We start from the raw sequence: 18,326 nt of genomic DNA, 5'->3' as shown, positions 1-18,326 counted from the left end.
GATTACACTGCATTTGAAGAGACCATGTGACAACACATCCTTAGACTTCATGTATGATATGAAAGGATGATCCCCATTCATAAGATACACAAGGGAAATTATATCAGAAAAGAAGAAAAGCAAGGAGGGATGTGGTAGGGGTGTCAGGGAGTATTTGTAGTAGTTTGATGCATGTAAATATTACATCTTATAAATAATTCTTTTCAAATACATCTCTGAAGTTCAGGGTCTCTGTTTAAGAAACGGATCGTATATGCTTTCCATGACTATATGCCATTTTCTGCAAGATAAGAGCAACATAAATTCAAACAGGAAAAATGGCTTCCAAAATAGTCCTTTCCTTTCGTTTCCTATGAAGAAGTATGTTACCTGATGCTGGCAGATGAGGACTACGGGGGGAAAAAAACGTTCAAGTTATATTTTACTGTCAGAATCCAACAAACACGTTTTCATCTAAATTATTTTGTCAACAGCCTTGTAGTACCCTTGCTAACCTTATTTGGCACCAGTGCATAATTAGATACACAGGGGTGTGACTCCAATTGAAGGTGTTGGCATTGTAGCACTCTGTGAAAATATTAACTATGAGGTTAACTCCAATTTTCTCTTCTTTAATTAAATGCACATGGTACTAATGAGGTAACCTACTGTTCCTTGATAGCACTAATTAGCTAAGAGGAGAGTACACTCTCACACTGCAATTTAAACCTAAAAATAAGGTTGAAATATGCTAATTGCAGGCAATTTAAAACAGTACAAGTTGAAGAACTAGTCATAATAAGAGAAACTGACTGCTTTACAGCTAGGCAGCTGTAACTTTGGTTAAAATCAAAACAAGCCACATGATTTTTGGACTGCTATTTAACAAGGTCATAAGCATCCTAAGAAATGAAATGCTACTCTATACTGTAGCAATGAACTAGACTCATAAAAAAAAATCCTCATATCAACACTCATCTACGTAAGACCAAAAGTAAGTGAGCATCACTAGAACTCCAAAGGTGCCATGACACTATTTACACTTAATACTAAAAAATAAACTCCATAAATAAGCAACAACACCTTAAACTCTTTCAAGAGCACCCAAATTAAATAAAATTTTGTACTTGGTATCTCCCGTATACTACAAAACATATTGGAATGGTAAAGATTTGCCATCCCAATCACAGGGTCAGAAGGGAGGATATAGAGAGGAGTTAAGTCTCAGCACTTGAGGAATATACAAACAGGAAATTGCCAGACAAGGTGGAAGTACAATGATAAAAAATACACAAAAGATGCTATGGAATAAAATGGTATAGGGACTATTTAAGGATATCAGAAGCATTTCATTATAAGGAGATTTTCACTACATTTCTCTACAGATTAGAGCTCTGGGATGAAAGTAGCCTGGAGCTTCATGTTGAGAGAGAATGTTCTCCATTCTTAGCTCAAATGACTTAGAACTATAATTTAAATGAATCTAAGTACAATCCAATTATATTTTCTTTAATTCCTTCTCAAACATTTTCCAAATACGATTTTAACTGATAAACAATGAGATAAACTTTAATATAAAGCAAGATTCTGAAAGGCCTTCAGAATCATTAAAATATGTTCTCATTGTACAAAGTGTATGTTCATTATTTTGTATTTTTTAAAAGATTTATTTATTTATTTTAGAGAGAGAGAAAGAGGAGGAGGAGGGGCTGAGGGACAGAGGGAGAGGGAGGAAAGAATCTAAAGAAGACTCTCTGTTGAGTGAAGAGCCTCATGAGGGGCTTGATCCTAGGACCCTGAGATCATGACCTGAGCCAAAATCAAGAGTTTGACGCTCAACCGACTGAGCCACCTAGGTGCCCCAATTTTCATTATTCTTTTGCTTCCATTGAAACATGTCATTTTTATTAACCAGAAACTTAGATTAATCAAAACACTTGCTGACTGACAATGCCAAATCACTCTTATTAACACAGATAGAAATAAAACGCATTAAAATTAGTCTATACGTAGGGATAAGAGAGATACAGACTGTCCCACACTGAGGACTCACAGTGACATTTTTTTGCCCCTGTCACTTTGCATGCAGAATTGTAAAATGTACACAGTTAAAACAATCAAAATAGTTGAGCAGGCAATAAAAATAGAGTTAAAAAGCAAAATTTGTAAAAATGGAAAGCTAACTTAAAGTTTATTGGGGTACCTGGATGGCTCAGTCAGTTAAGCAACCAACTCTTGATTTTGGCCCAGGTCGTGATCTTGGGGTCATGGGATTGAGCCCCGAGTTGGGCTCTGTGCTGGGCACAGAGTCTGCTTAGGATTCTCTCCCTCTCCTTCCCCCCCCCCCCCCAGCACTGTCTCTCTCTCTCTCTAAAACAAAACAAAATGAAACAAAACAAAACAAAACACCCTTAAAGTTTACTGAAGAACAATAACAGAAGAAAGCAAATCCCCTTGAAAACCAAAAGCTTTTAACTCCCAACTAATAGCTCTTGGAGTTAAAAGTATGTGAGAATAAATTTTGCACTACCATTAGCCCATCACCATGTCTTGCCAAAAGACTTGGTTGAAGAAACTGTGCTTTGAAAAACCCACCCAGCTTCTTCTCCTGGCTGTCCTCAAGCTTTCCACAACAGGAAGGGATAGAATATTGGCAAGAAAGGCTAAAAAACGTCTGATCAACCATGTTTTAACAGATTCATGATTCATGAAGTTGTAAGTCTGTAAAGGAGTAGCAAGGCGAATGAAATCAGACAGTCATTTAGAAATGGGTCTCCTGGAGGCAACCTGACATATTCTAGCAAATCACAGGAAAATACAATGTGAATGGATGTTTTAAGTGTTTGCATCTGTTTCAAATAAGCACCAAAGAACCTTTTAACAGTGAAAAGACCAGGACAGTGTACTGGAATGAGCTTTTAATATTAACTTCAGAAGGAATTCATTCTTCAGTTAAATATGGATCATTGTAATTTCTGTTAAAACAATAAAAAGTAAGTCATTTAGTGTTGAAAATAAAAATACTAGCTCTGGAGACAGTCTGACGGGGTTCAGATCTTGACTCAACACTTATTAGTGGTATGACCTTGAGCAAGATATTTAGCCTTTCTTGGCCCCTCTCTCTAGACAGGTGATAATAAGTAACACCATCATAAGATTAAATACATTAATTTGTATCTAGAACAGTGCTGGTACTCATATACTTTGTTTATTAACTATGTACTTAATATTTATTAGCTCTTGTTACTGCTTCAGAACATTCAATTTTTTTCAAATAAAAACATTATTAAAGTCCTACTATGTATGCATTATTACACACTGCAAAGTATGCACAAATTTCCAAGACATTGTATCAGCATACAAATAGCTTTCAGTCTCTCATTAGACTTTTATGATACAAATCAAAGCCTTTTTCATACGAATAAAAAATACTTTAACTATGGAGGTAAAATATCTGTACTCTGAAAACTACATAACTGTGATAAAAGAAATGACACAAATAAATGGAAAGATATACCATGCTCATGGATTGGAAGAACTAATATTGTTAAAGTGATATTACCCAAAGTAATCTACAGATTCAATGCAGTCCCTATCAAAACACCAAGAGCATTTTTTACAGAACTAAAACAAGTCATCCTCAAATGTATATGGTACCACAAAAGATCTTGAATAGCCAAGCAATCTTAAAAAGGAAGAACAAGCTGGAGGTATCACAATCCCAGATTTCAGGCATTCTACAAAGCTACAGTAATCTAAACAGTATGGTACCGGCACAAAAAAAGACACAGATTAACAGAATGGAGCAGAGAGGTCAGAAACAAACATTTATATGGTCAATTAATCTATGACAAAAGAGGCAAGAGTAAACACTGGGGAAAAGAGAGTCTCTTCAATAAGTAGCGTTGGGAAAACTACACAGCTATATNTAAAAAAAAAAAAAAAAAAAAAAAAGAAGAAGAAAAAGAAAAGAAACTGGACTTTCTTATGCCTATTAAAAAAAAGTGGATTAAAGGTCTAAACATAAGACCTGAAACCATATAACTCCTAAAAGAAAGCACAGGCAGTAAACAGTTGGGCATTGGTCTTTGCAGTACCTTTTTTTTTTTTTTTTTGATCTGTCTCCTCCAGCAAGGGCAACAAAAGCAAAAAATAAACAACTGGGTTTACATTAAGCCAAAAGCTTTTGTACTGAGAAGAAAACAATGAGCCAAAAAGGCAACCTACTGAATGACAGAGGATATTTGCAATTGATGTATTCAATAGGAGTTAATACCCAAAATATATAAAGTACTCTTGCAACTAACACCAAACAAACAAACAATCCAATTCAGACCACCTGAATGGATATTTTTTCCAAAGAAGACATACAGATGGCAAACAGACACAAGAGAAGGTGCTCAATATCACTCATTATCAGGGAAATGCAAATCAAAACCACAATGAGATGTAACTTCATATTTGTCAGACTGGCAAGTAGCAGTAAGACAAGAAATAAAAAGTGTCGACGAGGATGTGGAGAAAAGGAACCCTTCAGGCACAATTGGTGAGAATGTAAACTGGTACAGCTACTGTGGAAACAGTGTGGAGGTTCCTCAAAAAGTTAAAAACAAAACTACCACACCATCCCGCAATTCCACCTCTGGATCTGAAGAAAACAAAAATACTAATTTTAAGACAGGTACCCCTATGTTCATGGCAGCATTGCCTACGACAGCCAAGACATGGAAGCAACCTAAGTCCCATCAACAGATGAATGGATAATGAAGATGTGGTACATATATAAAATGCAATATTACTCAACCATAAAAAAAGAAAGAAATCTTGCCAATTGTAACAACCTGTATGGACCTACAGGGTATTCTGCTAAGAGAAATAAATCCGACAAAGACAAGTACCATTAAGTTCACTTACATGTGAATCTAAAAACAAAACAAAACAAACAAAAAGAGAAAACAAACAGAAAGAGATTCATAAATACAGAGAACAAACTGGTGGTTGCCAGAGGGGTGGGGAGATGGGAGAAATAGATGAAAGGGATTAAGAGGCACAAACTTCCAGTTGTAAAATAGAGGAGCCACGGGGTTGTTAAGTACAGCATAGGAAGTAGTCAGTAGTATTGCAATAACTTTGTATGGTGACAGATGTTATCTAGACTTATGGTGATCATTTCATAATGTATACAAATGTTGAATTACTATGTTGTACATCTGCAATTAATATATTATTGTATGTCAATTATACGTCAATAAAAATAAGATGAAATTGATGTATTTTTCTTTTTAGAAACCTGAAACAGCAAAGCAAAAAATTAATATGAGTGTGTTTGCATTCAGTGACACAATGAAATGACTCCTAAGAATACAATTTTTGCAAAGTTGAAGGTATACATTTCACAGAAAAATAGGCAAGAATCATACGTTGATCTTTTGCTAACAAATGAAAATATTTGAAATTATAGTTGGTTTCTTGAGGTTGGCTAAAGCTGTGCTCAAGTTTTTCTTCAAAGCCTTTTTTTTTTAAGACTTTGTTTTTTAAGTTATGTCTACAATTGACTTGGCGCGAGAACTCACAACCCTGACCAAGAGTTGCATGCTCCACTAAAGGAAACAGCCAGGTGCCCTTTTCTTTAACATGTTTAAAACCTAAGCATCTGGTTAGTTGGTTAAGTGTCTGCCTTCAGCTCAGGTCATGATCCCAAGGTCCTGGGATGGAACGGGGAGGCTGCTTATCCCTCTCTCTCTGCCCCTCCCCTCCCACTCATGCTTGCATTCTTTCTCTGTGTCTTTCTCTCTCTCAAAAAAATAAATAAAATCTTAAAAATAAAAACCCTAGACCTAAGCATCTTGTAGTATTTGAAGCACAGGGTATCTGTGTGGAACACAGTGTATATTTTAAAGGCACAAAAGTTTTTAAAAAGTGTTTAACTAGTCAAGAAGTATGGCAACTCTTGAGATGGTATACGACAAGGACAAAATTAAATGGTTGATCGGCCTTTCTTCCAGTCCAACTGTTAAGTTTGTTGGTTTGGTAGGCTGTTTTGAGGCCATTCATTGTATCTGATGGAAACTGCCCCCAGGACAAGTGTGACCAGGGTTGGACCAGGATTTTTGTGTTGGCTTAGCAAATTCAAATTGCTTCATCCTTCTCCAGCCCATGTTTGAAAATCAGATTCAAAGCTGCCTAGCTCTGACAGAGGAGGTAAAGGAAAGAGAACTGATACCTGGAAAACATTTTGTTTATTTCCTAAGTTCAGTGGGTCGAAGTGATTGGTGGTGTTTGGAACCAGTGGAGGAGAAGCAGGGAGGACTAAATCAATTTGAGCACATGCCTTAAGACTTCATTCTTCATCCTGGGGAAGTAGTTAGCCTGGTCTTCCTTTTTTTTTTTTTTTTCTATGGCACAGACTGTAAAACCCACATGGTATTGAGGAGAACATGATGCAGCCATTAAGGAATCACTTTGCAGAGAAGGGAAATGGAAGTCCAGGGAGCTGAAATTATTTACAAAAGGCCATGCTTTTACTTATTTCTAAGGCTTCCGTGCATTATATATCCTGTATGTATACACTGTACAAGCTCTCAAACTCCAGCGTGTAAAAGAGTCTCTGGACAAGCTGTTATAATCACAGATTCAAGGCTACGTTCCTAGAGATTCAGATTCAAAAGATCTGGGATTGAGTGCAGGAATATGCATTTTAACAAGCATCTTGTTGGCTGTGATTTAGAGCTTCTATGATCATACTTTGAGAAACACTGTCTTTTGTGTTCAGGATAGTTGTGTGACAGGTATTTTTAATTCTTTCATTCTACTATTTAGTTAGTCAACACTTTTTTCAGTAGGTGGCCATTGTCTCACTTTAGATACTACAGATATTTGAAGGACTTGAAATTTTAAAGTATTAATATTGATTAATACTAAACAAGTCCACTGAAATTCCTAAAATAAGATTTGATCCCCATTTCACAGTGAAAAAGTACTGAAGAATTAAGAAAAATTACAGAATATAACAATGTTGAAGTCAGATTTTTCACCCTGTTTTTGTCAATCCTGTCTTATTCACCTCAGAAAGCTGCCATCATAACTGGCACTAATTGGCACCCTTGTTAGAAATCTCAGCAGAGGAGCCAAGAATAGAAAAGATATGGACACCTCTCCCCCACAGAGCCCGGCTCTCTGCACAGGTGAGGCTGAGATCAAGGATGGGGTAGATGACCTGGCTGCTGCCTGTGAGAGGGATAAGACCTACACCTGTTCGCTGACGATGTAGACAACCTGAATCCCCGGGGATGTCAATCAAGTAGCTTTCATGTGCCTAAAGGCACTGAAAAACAAAAGATGCCCATAGTGCTCCTACAAGTGATGTAGTTATTATGTTTTAAAAGGGAATGAAGGCAGCAGTCAACAGACACTTCTGCCATGAGTTACTCCTACAAAATAATGGTAGACTAGTGTAGTTTTTGCCTACTTGTGTTATGCTTATTTACTTCATTCAAGAAAAATATTTTCAGCTCTTCTGGGGAAAAAAAATGGGGAGCTGGATTTCTCATGAACATCTGGAGGGCAAAAGACAAAATTTTAAATATACAATAATTATTTAATAGATAAAATGGGCAGATTCTATGTATAGGATTTTTTTCTCCTGGGTATATTGAGGCTACGCAGAAATCACTTATGCAAACTTAAGAATAATAGTCCTTTGTTTTCTGCTCTTCTTTTTTACTTCATAATTAAAAGAAAATGCAGATGTGTCTCATGTTACCTTGAGTTAGGGGAGGTGCCATAAGGTCAGAATATGCCACAGTAAACAACTTTCTCTACGAAATGAGAATGTACAGAGTTGTGGTCCTGTATATCAGTATAGGACATGTAGGGGCTTAAAATGTATCTATTGATGACATGGAGGCTACTGCCTGACTCTAGTTTGTTCACATTTTATTCACCAAAGATTTAATGATCATGTATTATATGTCACTTACAATAAAGAGTTCCAGTCCATTTTTTTATTTTCACTGCTGACTTCTTTCTAAGTCTTAACCTCCCTTTCCCCTGTGGCCCCACATCTGGGCGGAAAGCTGGTGCACGCTCCTCCTCTTCGGCCACTGTAGGGAAATTTAAATCCCTGCTCAAGGGATCTTTCTCCGGCCCATCCCATAGGCCCTACAAATATCCACCCCATTTTCTCTACTTTCCCAAGCCAGCCCAGACCTGCTTGTGTCCAATCAGCTCTCCCTAGGACTCTCTTTCTTGTGTGAAGAATAAAATTTCTCTCAAGTTCTCTTGGTGTTTGGGGTGTCATGACCTTTGACATATGAACCAAATTTTGGGTGGGGATCCCTCTCACTTCTGTGGAGTACTACAGACCATTGCTTACTAAGTTAAGAACTAGGATACAAAGTTAAGTGGGAGTACCTAAACCAAAAAATTTATAGTCAAATTGGGAAGACAAACTACTAGTGATTAGTAACATACTAAATGCTATAACAGATGCATGCACAGGGTGCTATGGGAGCATAGAGGAGGGACAGAAAAGGATTTTGGACTAGGTGATAATGAGTAGATGCTAGTTACAAAATGGGTATGTGGTGGGTGGAGGTAGGGAGCATTCAAGATCAAAGGAACAGCCTATGTGAAGGCTGGAAGGTAAACGACCCCCTGCTGTACTCAGAGAAACACATATGGTCCAGCAAGGCCAGAGAAAAGGGAGGGTGGCAGGGATGAGAACAGAAAGAGAAGCAGAGGCCAGATCTTCAAGAGCCTCAGGTAAAGCCAAGTGGTCTTTATATACACCAAATTTCTCATCACTAAATGTGGACACCATCTGCCTTTTCTCTTGGAGGATTAAGTGAAGGGTTAAATACATAAGAACATTTCTGAAGTATTTAGAGTACTCTAACTATCATCCTGAAGAAGTTAACTGTGACCAATGTATAATGGCACAAGAGATTCTTTTAAAACCTTTACGACAGCAAGAAATCACTTTTTGTTTCTCGGAACTCCCCTTCTTCTTTTCAGTCATTTGCTTTCCTAGGACCCTGCATATGTCTTATTCCTTACTATTTTTCTCTAATTCCCTAAATATACTAATAAATCATAGCATATTTAAAGTCAGTTCAGTACCAAAATTTCACTTGGAAAATTCTGCTTGCAAGAATGAAGTGTACTAAGATGTAATATGTCTGAATTGTATCACCATAAAGGTATAAACATAAATTAAATTTTGTATTACCAAGCAAAAGGTAAGAAAATAATTTGACACACCAGGACATTTTTATCTTCAAGAAAGTTTTGTGGTAAACTACACTGAAAACTTTGGAGAAAACATAAGATCTCAGTTCAATTTTATAATGCAGCTTTAAAGAAATGAAATGAACTTTCTAAAATTTGGGATTCAGAAAAAGAAAGGAATGCTTTATATGAGATTTAACTGGATATTGCCCCTTTCTTTGTTATTTGGGGCATTCAGAATATAATTTCACAGATGATATATTTTTCTTAATGTGATTTTCAGACTACATCTAATGGAAAATGCCTGGTTAGGATTAAGAGACATAGTACAGATGTTAAACTACATTTGCATGCAATTATTTCTAAAACAAATGCCAGGGTACAGAGTCTATTGAAAGGGCTTTCAGGATGGCTGGCACAATGTATTAAACCAGCTTCCAATTTCTGAGTAAGTCTATATTCTGAATATTTCAAATCAAGACACTGAGCACAGAATAAATCTTAGATTTTTCACCTTGACACATTGTCCAAGAATGGATGGACAGAGGAGGGATTCAGGGTAGAAATTTAATATTTTTTAATGTAAACACCTTTCTAGCTTAATGTAAAAAAACTGCATTTTGTATACTAATTTCCATATCTGAAAAAAATAAAATTACTACAAAATAAGTGAAACCACTAATTTAATATGTGGAATAAAACAGATAATAATAAATTAGATGCGCTGGGTAACCTTCAACTTGTTTCAGGGCTTTTTCTTCAAAAACAATAAAAAGTGTCCATAAAGTTATTTTTTGTTAGTAGACCTCACTTTAGCTGATGGTCTTGTAGGGATATGCTTTTAAACAGCAAACTGGAAGTAAGACAGCCTCATTTAACGTACTTCTGAAATGCATCTGTCATCAACTTTATCAGACACATCAAAAGTGGTGAGTGGCAGGACCGAAAGGAAGCATTCATTGCCTTGCTTACGTAGGGCATCATGCCTTCATGGAGGCCCTGACCCTAGATGTCCTTGGAGTGTGTGGACTGGGTGAGACCTTTAGTTACCTTCCAGTGATCTTTTCCATGAGAATGTATTTTTGGATTTGGACTCCATTCAATGAATGAAGTATGCAGAACAACTGCTATCTCTATTATGTATAAAAACAAAACACTGAGTCATACTTGCATTTGTCCAAATTCAGAGAGTACCAGCATCTCCTTTGCTATGTGCTTTACTCCTTGGTGGGGAGCAATTCCAATCCTGTCGCCCTAGGAATTTACGCGGGGACTGGAAGTTGTGGCAGTTCCTTGTCTGATCCCTGCGGGGGAAGCAGCAGCAGCCCTTGGATCAGCTACTTTTTATCCGCTGTTGGTCTCAGTGGCAGCTCCTTTTCTTGCCAATAATGATAAATGATAGACTCTTTAATGAGAAATAGAGACTGCAAGCTGCACACACAGAAGCTTATCTTGTTGGCATCTCTGATTATCATTTGCTCCCTATCAACCTCTTCCCCCTCCTGACGGTGATGTGAGACAGGAACCTGAAGGAAGGGGATCAATTATTTAAAAATAGTACTCTTTCCAACAGAAACTCTCTAACCATCAGACATAGAAAACTCTCACGATGCCAAGAAAAACGCCAGGGAGGTCCAGCCCTGCCCCTTACTTGTTTTTCCTTCTTAATATCAAAAGATTTTTCTACACATTGTTCGGTAAACACCTCACTTCATCATCAAGTCCCATTGCCTTCTCAACAGTGCCTCCCAACAGGTGGAGATGATGAAGTAGACGACAGAAAGGAATATTGGAAGTCAGAAAGGAATATTGGAAGTCAGAATCTTCTAACAGTAGTGCTGATGGAGACTCCTCCTTGGAAGGGGGCTCCATGCATTCCCCCATTCCTCCCCTTGAGAACCACAGCTTTATCTCAACCACAAGTTGACATAGATTCTATACAACGAAGACAATCAAGAAATGGCAGCATTCCCATTTAATACCTTGTCATCCCAGTTATTTTTACCTTGTTCTCCAAAAATGAAAAATTTAGAGAATTTTGGACAGTAATTAAGAGGCATATGCTATCAGTGATTAATACCAGGGTAAAAAGTACAGGAATTGGAATCAGGCTGACTTGAATTCATGTTGCAGCTCAAACGACCAGCTATGTGACCTTAGATAATGTAATTCAACCTTTCCAAGCCTGTTTCCTGTTCTGAAATAAGACAGGATAAATAAACACATTACCAGGTACATCAATGAACACTGAATATATTCTAGCCAAGTGAAATAAAATCCTTAATGCTTTAGGATCTCTCTTTTGTTAGAGAAAAAGAGGCATTAAAAAAGAATGGAAACGTGAGGAATGTGACTTCTCTAACATCTCTGGTTGATACTCAGTTTTCCTTCTTATTGGCCTGGTCACCCATTACGATATGATCACCCATGACACCTGTCACTAAAGGGCTGAGGAGGCCAGCTGGGGATCAAGATAAAGCAGAGGGTTTTTTTTGAGGGCAGAGGATTCTGTATCATGACATTGAGCAAGTACAAAATCCTCACACAGATACATGAGGGCACTAGTGCTAAAAGGCTGTGCCGTATGGACAAAACATGGTTTCAAATATCAAAGTTAGTGTTTGACACTTAAAAAAAATTAAAATACAATTGAAGGTAACTAGATTCCATGAGGTAAGGTATTAAAATAAACATAATGCAAATTCTCCAAAGTATCTAATTTTGAGAGTTTAGACCCACCAAGATGGACAGAAAAGATGAGTTCTGAATTAGAAAAGATGGAAGGAGAGCAAAAGCTATCACAGTAAACGTTATGCATAACAATAAGAGACAGAAAACAGTAGCCCAGTGCCAGGATCAACTCAAACTTTCACAAAGCCACCATGACTATATACATACTAAAAATAATATAGAATTGCCATTTTTAAAATGTATGAAACAGTTTACCAAGAGAGAAAATGTCAAATTTTAAAACTGTGCTACTGTCTATTAAAAATTATTCATTTCTAAGCCAGGACCAAGTTTCATTATCCAATAGCTGCTCTCAAGAATGAAGCTAATTTACATTTAAAATAGGAGTACAGTCTACTCTTTAAAAGCACAATGGTAAACACACCAATTTGACAATTACATTAATATGAGTATTTGCATAATCTGTCTTCCACACCTGTTCTTAATTTGAAGCAGCTGCAGGACAAATCACACCACACTAATCTCAGTGGGTATGTGTGTGTTCCAACAGTAATGCGCGCATCTTATTTTTCGACGATCTTTTATTTTTTAAATGTTTCCTGACTTTTAAAAAATTGGCAAAAGTTTTGTAGAAGCCATAGTATTTACTCGGTTAATATTAATTAGTGGAATAAGCATAAAACCCAATAATACTTTCCCTTACATTTTGGCCTCCTCTGTTTTGACATGTGATAGTACTTTTTTTTTTTGAGGTTTTTTTTCTTTTTAAAGAACATCTAACATGTATCTTATTTACACCAAAGAGGATTAAAAGGAACAATAAAAATATATCTACAAACCTTCATTAAGAAATAAAACCAGAGAATCAAAAACAAATGCATTAATGGAGAATCAAGCAATATCTACAGATCATCTGGAAATGTGTTTGCAACACGGATAATTGCGGCATCTTTTGGGACATCTTTTCTAAACTGGGTTCCATTTATGTTTTAACAAACCTATATCAGAATTTAACAAGCAGAGCCTTATTTTCATCTTTTAAAGGATGCACTTTGTGTTTATGTGTATTCAAACACATACTCAATGCCATCAAAAAGGAAGTCAGTTTATTATTGTTACATATTCTTGTACTTGAAGTATTTAAATCATTCAGTTAGATTCTAGCTGGTGGAATATAAGACAGCATGTAATCTGTCAACAAAACTCTCCCTCTTTAATCTTCTATTATGAATGGGAAATGAAATTAGAGCTTTCTAAAGATGTTATTTATTTCCTGAAAACTGAATGAGAGCATGCAGAGTAATGCAGTAGAGCAATAAAGATGATCTGTTTGTTTGCATGCTGCTGACTTCCATAGAGGTAAACATTAAATGGCTGAATTCTTAGTTCAGTATTTCATTCAGAATCCTATTTTAACAAGTGCTTTCATTATATTAGAAGACAAAAATACTTAAAACATTCACTGTAGCTTGAATTTCTATGACATGTTTTATGCTCGTCAGTTAGCAGTTCTTACCATAAGAGAAACTGAGATTCAGAAGAGTTGAATGATTCACCCAAGTTCTCATAACCTGTACCACTGTTATGGTCTGGGTATTCTGACCCCAGAATATTCTTTCCTATAACTCATAGCTGTTATTCAAATAAATAATAGCTGTTAGCATAGATAAGTAGGAGAAAGCATTTTTACTAACGGAATATTTGCAAGCTTCTTTTGTCTTTCATTTCACAATATCTGAACTATTTCAACTCATGGCTTCAAATGTACTAGAAACCACTATTTCAAAAGTCACTATAATAAAAGAAAAGAACGATTTTCTATTTAGATAAATATAGTGCAAATTCTTACCGAGAACCAAGACTGGTTACTCCAGGAGTAGAAAAATAATTTTTATTACTATATAATTTAGGCAATAAAACCAAGTTATAGTGATTGTGCGAAAAGCAATTTTCACAGTTGTGACCTCTATATAATTATATTTCTAAATATTCCTTATTTTATTTTTCTTCATTAAAAACCTTACATATATAATTGAGCACACAGAAAAGTACTCTAAACAGATAAGCTGGCATGTCATGGGGCCTGTGGAACATAATGGAATGAAAACTATATTTGTATGTAATGAGTATGCACATTGTATAATATTCTAACAACAAATTTCACTTTTTCTCTGGGTATCAGAATATTTTAACCTCAATAAATGAGCTGTAAATTTCTAAATTTTAAAATAATCTTGTTTCTTTTTGTTTTTGCTAGTAAGACAAAAACTAGCTCATTATCTAAGTTAAAAACTTTTGACATGTAACACATAAAGAAGGCTAGTTTTTTGTAAACATAAGCTACTGAAAAGATATGTTCTTTTGCTAAATATAAAGCATTAGGATAATAAACTTCAGAGCTAAAGACTGAGTCAAATCTCAGTTGACAGAAAAAGAAAATGAAGTCACACAACTCAACTGCCTTCTCCAAGGTCACAGAGTGAGTGGTGGCATCGATCCTTGAATCTAAAGCCTCTCTGGACATCACAGAACCTGGCCCCTTACCTTTATTACAAAGCCTAAACTGAACACTGATGGGTTATCTCCAACATCTTCATGCTTTTCTAGATCCTAAACTAAGCTATACTCCAATGGGTGGATATACAAATAAATCCTACATTGAAAAAGATCTATGAATATAAAACCACATTTGTTTCTAGACTGGCATAATGACGCCACATGGATACACACAAAAATGCAGGTAAATATATATATATTATATATACATGTGTTAACAGGATCACTGGGAGGCTGGAGTTCAGGTGAAGTTCAATTTTTCATACTTCTCTGAACTGCCTGAATTATTTTTGCAAGCACATATTGCTTACTTTAATAATCACTTAAAATTAGGCTACTTGCAAATTGAAAATTGAATCTAGAACCAAAGTTATATCTTTCATACAACACGTTAACTCTTAAAAACTTTTATTGTCATGAAGATTCAGCATATGAGGACTCTGATTTTTCATATTAAAACAGAATTTATACTCTTGCCTTAGTCTCAGCAATGCAGAAAAATACATGCCTACTACCCATGGCATGATGGTTTCTTTTTAATGTGAAGAGAATATTAAAATACTTTTCGCTCCTTTTCTTCTGCTTTTCAATCTGGGTAAACCCCCTTTATGATCAGGTCTCCCATTTTCCCTTTAATCATCTCTATCATATTACTTAGTATCCTTAGCCTTGTTTCCACACTTCAATATCCCTCTTATATTCTGGAACTCAGTCCTAAACAAATTTTAAAGGACCCTAAACAAAGCCTCAGGAGGCACAAAAATAAAGAAAACCTTATTCTGCTTAGTCTATAAGTGATGACTGATTCACTAAACACTTAGAGAAAAGAAAAATCCAACTTATTCCATAGAATGCTCTAAAAAGCCATAACTGTCAAGCAGTTTTGTTTTGTTTTACACCTTAACCACTGAGTTTTGTTTAAAATGGCTTAGAAGAATGGTTATTACACTGAATTTTATCTAGCCAGATTGCCAACTCCCCATGGGTAAGAACACATTTGAATCCCCTATGGCACCTGGTGTCTGCCTAGCGAAGTGTCTAACACACTAAGGGCATTTAGTCACATTTCTTTGAATGACTGATTGACTGAGGATGTAAATTCTAATACATGGAGATACTGTAAGCCACCTTTGAAATCCTACTGATGTTTTGTTTTTAGCTTGTGGTTTTTTCACTAGAGCATGATAATCATTTCTTTCATATGAAGTTCTAAAGAGTAAGCCTTTCAATTCATTTCTACATTACTCCTGAACTCTCTTTTTATTAAATAAGTATCTACTTGAATAGAACAGGAAGCAAAAAGGTGTTGGGTGGGGAGAAAATACAGTAGCCAACCTCTGCTTTAGTTTAGCTGTGCTGGAAATTATTGAATGGGAATGCCAAATAAAATAACTGCTTCAATTGCTTAAGTAATCATTTCCAATTTGATTTAAGTAATATTTCTATCAATTACTTCGAGAACAGATGTTTCTTTTAAAGCCATTTGTATTGGCGTGACATTGTGAATCAGTGCTATTTTGGCCCATTGGTGATGGAAGATATACCCTAGTGGCGAGTAATCCATTTATCAGTGCTCTGTCAGAAACCTGAGTGTTTAATGCACACTGCTCCAACAAGTTCTTGTATCCTCAAAGACTCATGAATCACTAATCAGAAAATACCTGAGTCTTTTTCTTTTTTTTAACTCGATGTATATGTATCTCTGTATTTCATTTGATGGATTACAATAGTCTAGTATTTATCAAAGGGGCTGCAAAATGGGGCCTGAAGGCCAGAGCAGGGGAGAAAGGGAGGGAGAAAGAAAAAGAAAAAAGAAAAATGAAATAAAGAAAGGGGGGTAGTGAGAAAGGGAGAGAAAGAAGGAAATGGACATCTTCTTCAGAGGGAAAACAAGCTCTCAAGTATTATCTATTTCTAACTCTTCCCTATTTCCTTGCACCTTGCCCATCATATGCCTCTCTGCACTGGGAAGATATTAGGGTTTGATCTTCCTGCCTAATGATATGCAAAATGACTACTGCAAGTAAGTATTAGAAATGAAATAAAAAGAAACCGCATAAAGGAAGAGCAAGATAAAAAACAAGTAGGCAAATCCTTAAAAAAAAAGATCATAATTTTACTACAGAGAATAAAAATAATATGGTTATTTGGGTTACTTTCTTTGCTTTCTACATTTATGATGTATTTCTCTAAAGGAAAGTTCATTATACTATTTCCTTTGTTTGAAAGATATAATCCAGTTGTACTAATTCCATAAACCATGTATTTTAAGAAGAAAATGGACTAAATTCATTTTAATTTCATTCTGGATAATTACTACAAAGCATGCAGGACCTATTAGAGAAGGTAAGATTATTAAAAATCATTAGGCATTTACAGAATCTCAGATCCAAACCAATGATTAATTCTTACTCTCATGGTGTTCTGGATGAGGGATGACAAACACTTAGCAGAATGATCCCTGTTTTGTTGGGCAGAGTCACATACAGCATGAGGACCTCCCCTTCTTACTCTACCAGAATGGTTAGCCTTCAACTGAAGACAGATTGAGAAATTCTGCCCTTCCTATCTTCCCACCTGTCCCCAAACTGAGGATTCCTGAAGATATGATTCGTTCANTTTCTTTTTTTTTTTTTTTTTTTGTAAGAGAGGGAGTAAGGGAGGGGCAGAAGGAGAGGGAGAGAGAGAGAATCTTAGGCAGGCTCCACCGCCAGCACAGAGCCTAATGGGAGGCTGATCTCACAACTCTGAGATCATGAACTGAGCCAAAATCAAGAGTCAGATGCTTACCTGACTGAGCTGCCCACCTAGGCACCCCATTCATTTCCATTTTAAAGCATGGTTGGAAAGGGTGACCCTGTAATCAGATGGAACTTATATTCAACCCTGGGTCCTTGGGAAAGTTACTGACCCTTTCTGGCTCTTGGATTCCCCGTAGGTAAAACAGGAGCAGCACCAACCAGTTCTGGGCTTAGGTGGAAACAAAATGACCAATCAGGGGTAAAGTACCTGAAAGGTAGAACACAGAAAGAACTTCTACAAGTCAGTGGAGCTGGAGGTGGGAGAGAATAAGGTTTCCTTGGAACTTCTTCTAGGTGCCCCACAAAGTACCTTTCTTTCCTAGTATGGGTGCTTATAATACAGATAATTGCAGGAAATACAGAAAAAGTACGGAATGTCTTTTATCTTCACTGTAGCTGGAAGGAAAGTTAGGAAAGTTATTGCTTTCCAGAAATACCAGAACCTAATATGTTATAGCAAACGAAAAATGTTCTTCTGATTTTATTTGAAATTCAGCTTCTACGACTGTTTTTTTTTTTTAATATCACCCTTCAAAAAACACTGGCTTCTCTACTTGCAAAATATGCATATGCTTTATTTGTTTAAACTTTCCAGTCTTTGTTCTAGTACCCATGTATTTGCACCACGGTGCCGAACCAGCACTGCCAAGCAGCAGTAGCAACTTCCAGAAGGGGACGAATCACCTCCGCTTAGCTGACTTAGCATTGTGCTTTACCTACTACTGAATATATACTGAATCTTTAAGAACATTTTAGTTATGACTAAAAATACTAAAACTTAGAATAAATCCCTATAACCCACTGATCTTTAGTCATGTTAATACATAGGTTTGTGTCTTTCTAAATTTTCCTAGAAGGAAAAAACAACAAAATTTCTTGTCACTAAAGCATCTCAAGTCATAAATCTCTTTTCACCTATCCCTTGGGCCACATGAGATGGTACTAACATCTATGGTACACTGTTGGTGGCAGACACTATTAGGTACTTACTATAAAATTTATCCTTCCCCTTTTCTCTATGAAAAGGACCCAAACTTTGTTTGGGGTAAAAGTACCTGGTTAAATGTAATC

General features: G+C 36.2%; 1 protein-coding gene across 12 annotated transcripts in view; it reads right to left on the bottom strand.

The window, feature by feature from the left end:
* FOXP2 (forkhead box P2) overlaps nucleotides 1-18,326 on the bottom strand; it is a 552,780-nt gene that overhangs the window by 122,743 nt on the left and 411,711 nt on the right. The window lies entirely within an intron of this gene.

Source organism: Ailuropoda melanoleuca, chromosome 1 (assembly GCF_002007445.2).
Source record: "Ailuropoda melanoleuca isolate Jingjing chromosome 1, ASM200744v2, whole genome shotgun sequence".
Lineage (NCBI taxonomy): Eukaryota > Metazoa > Chordata > Mammalia > Carnivora > Ursidae > Ailuropoda > Ailuropoda melanoleuca.
The sequence above is the reverse complement of the archived record's forward strand: the minus strand, read 5'-3'. Positions and strand labels throughout refer to the sequence as shown.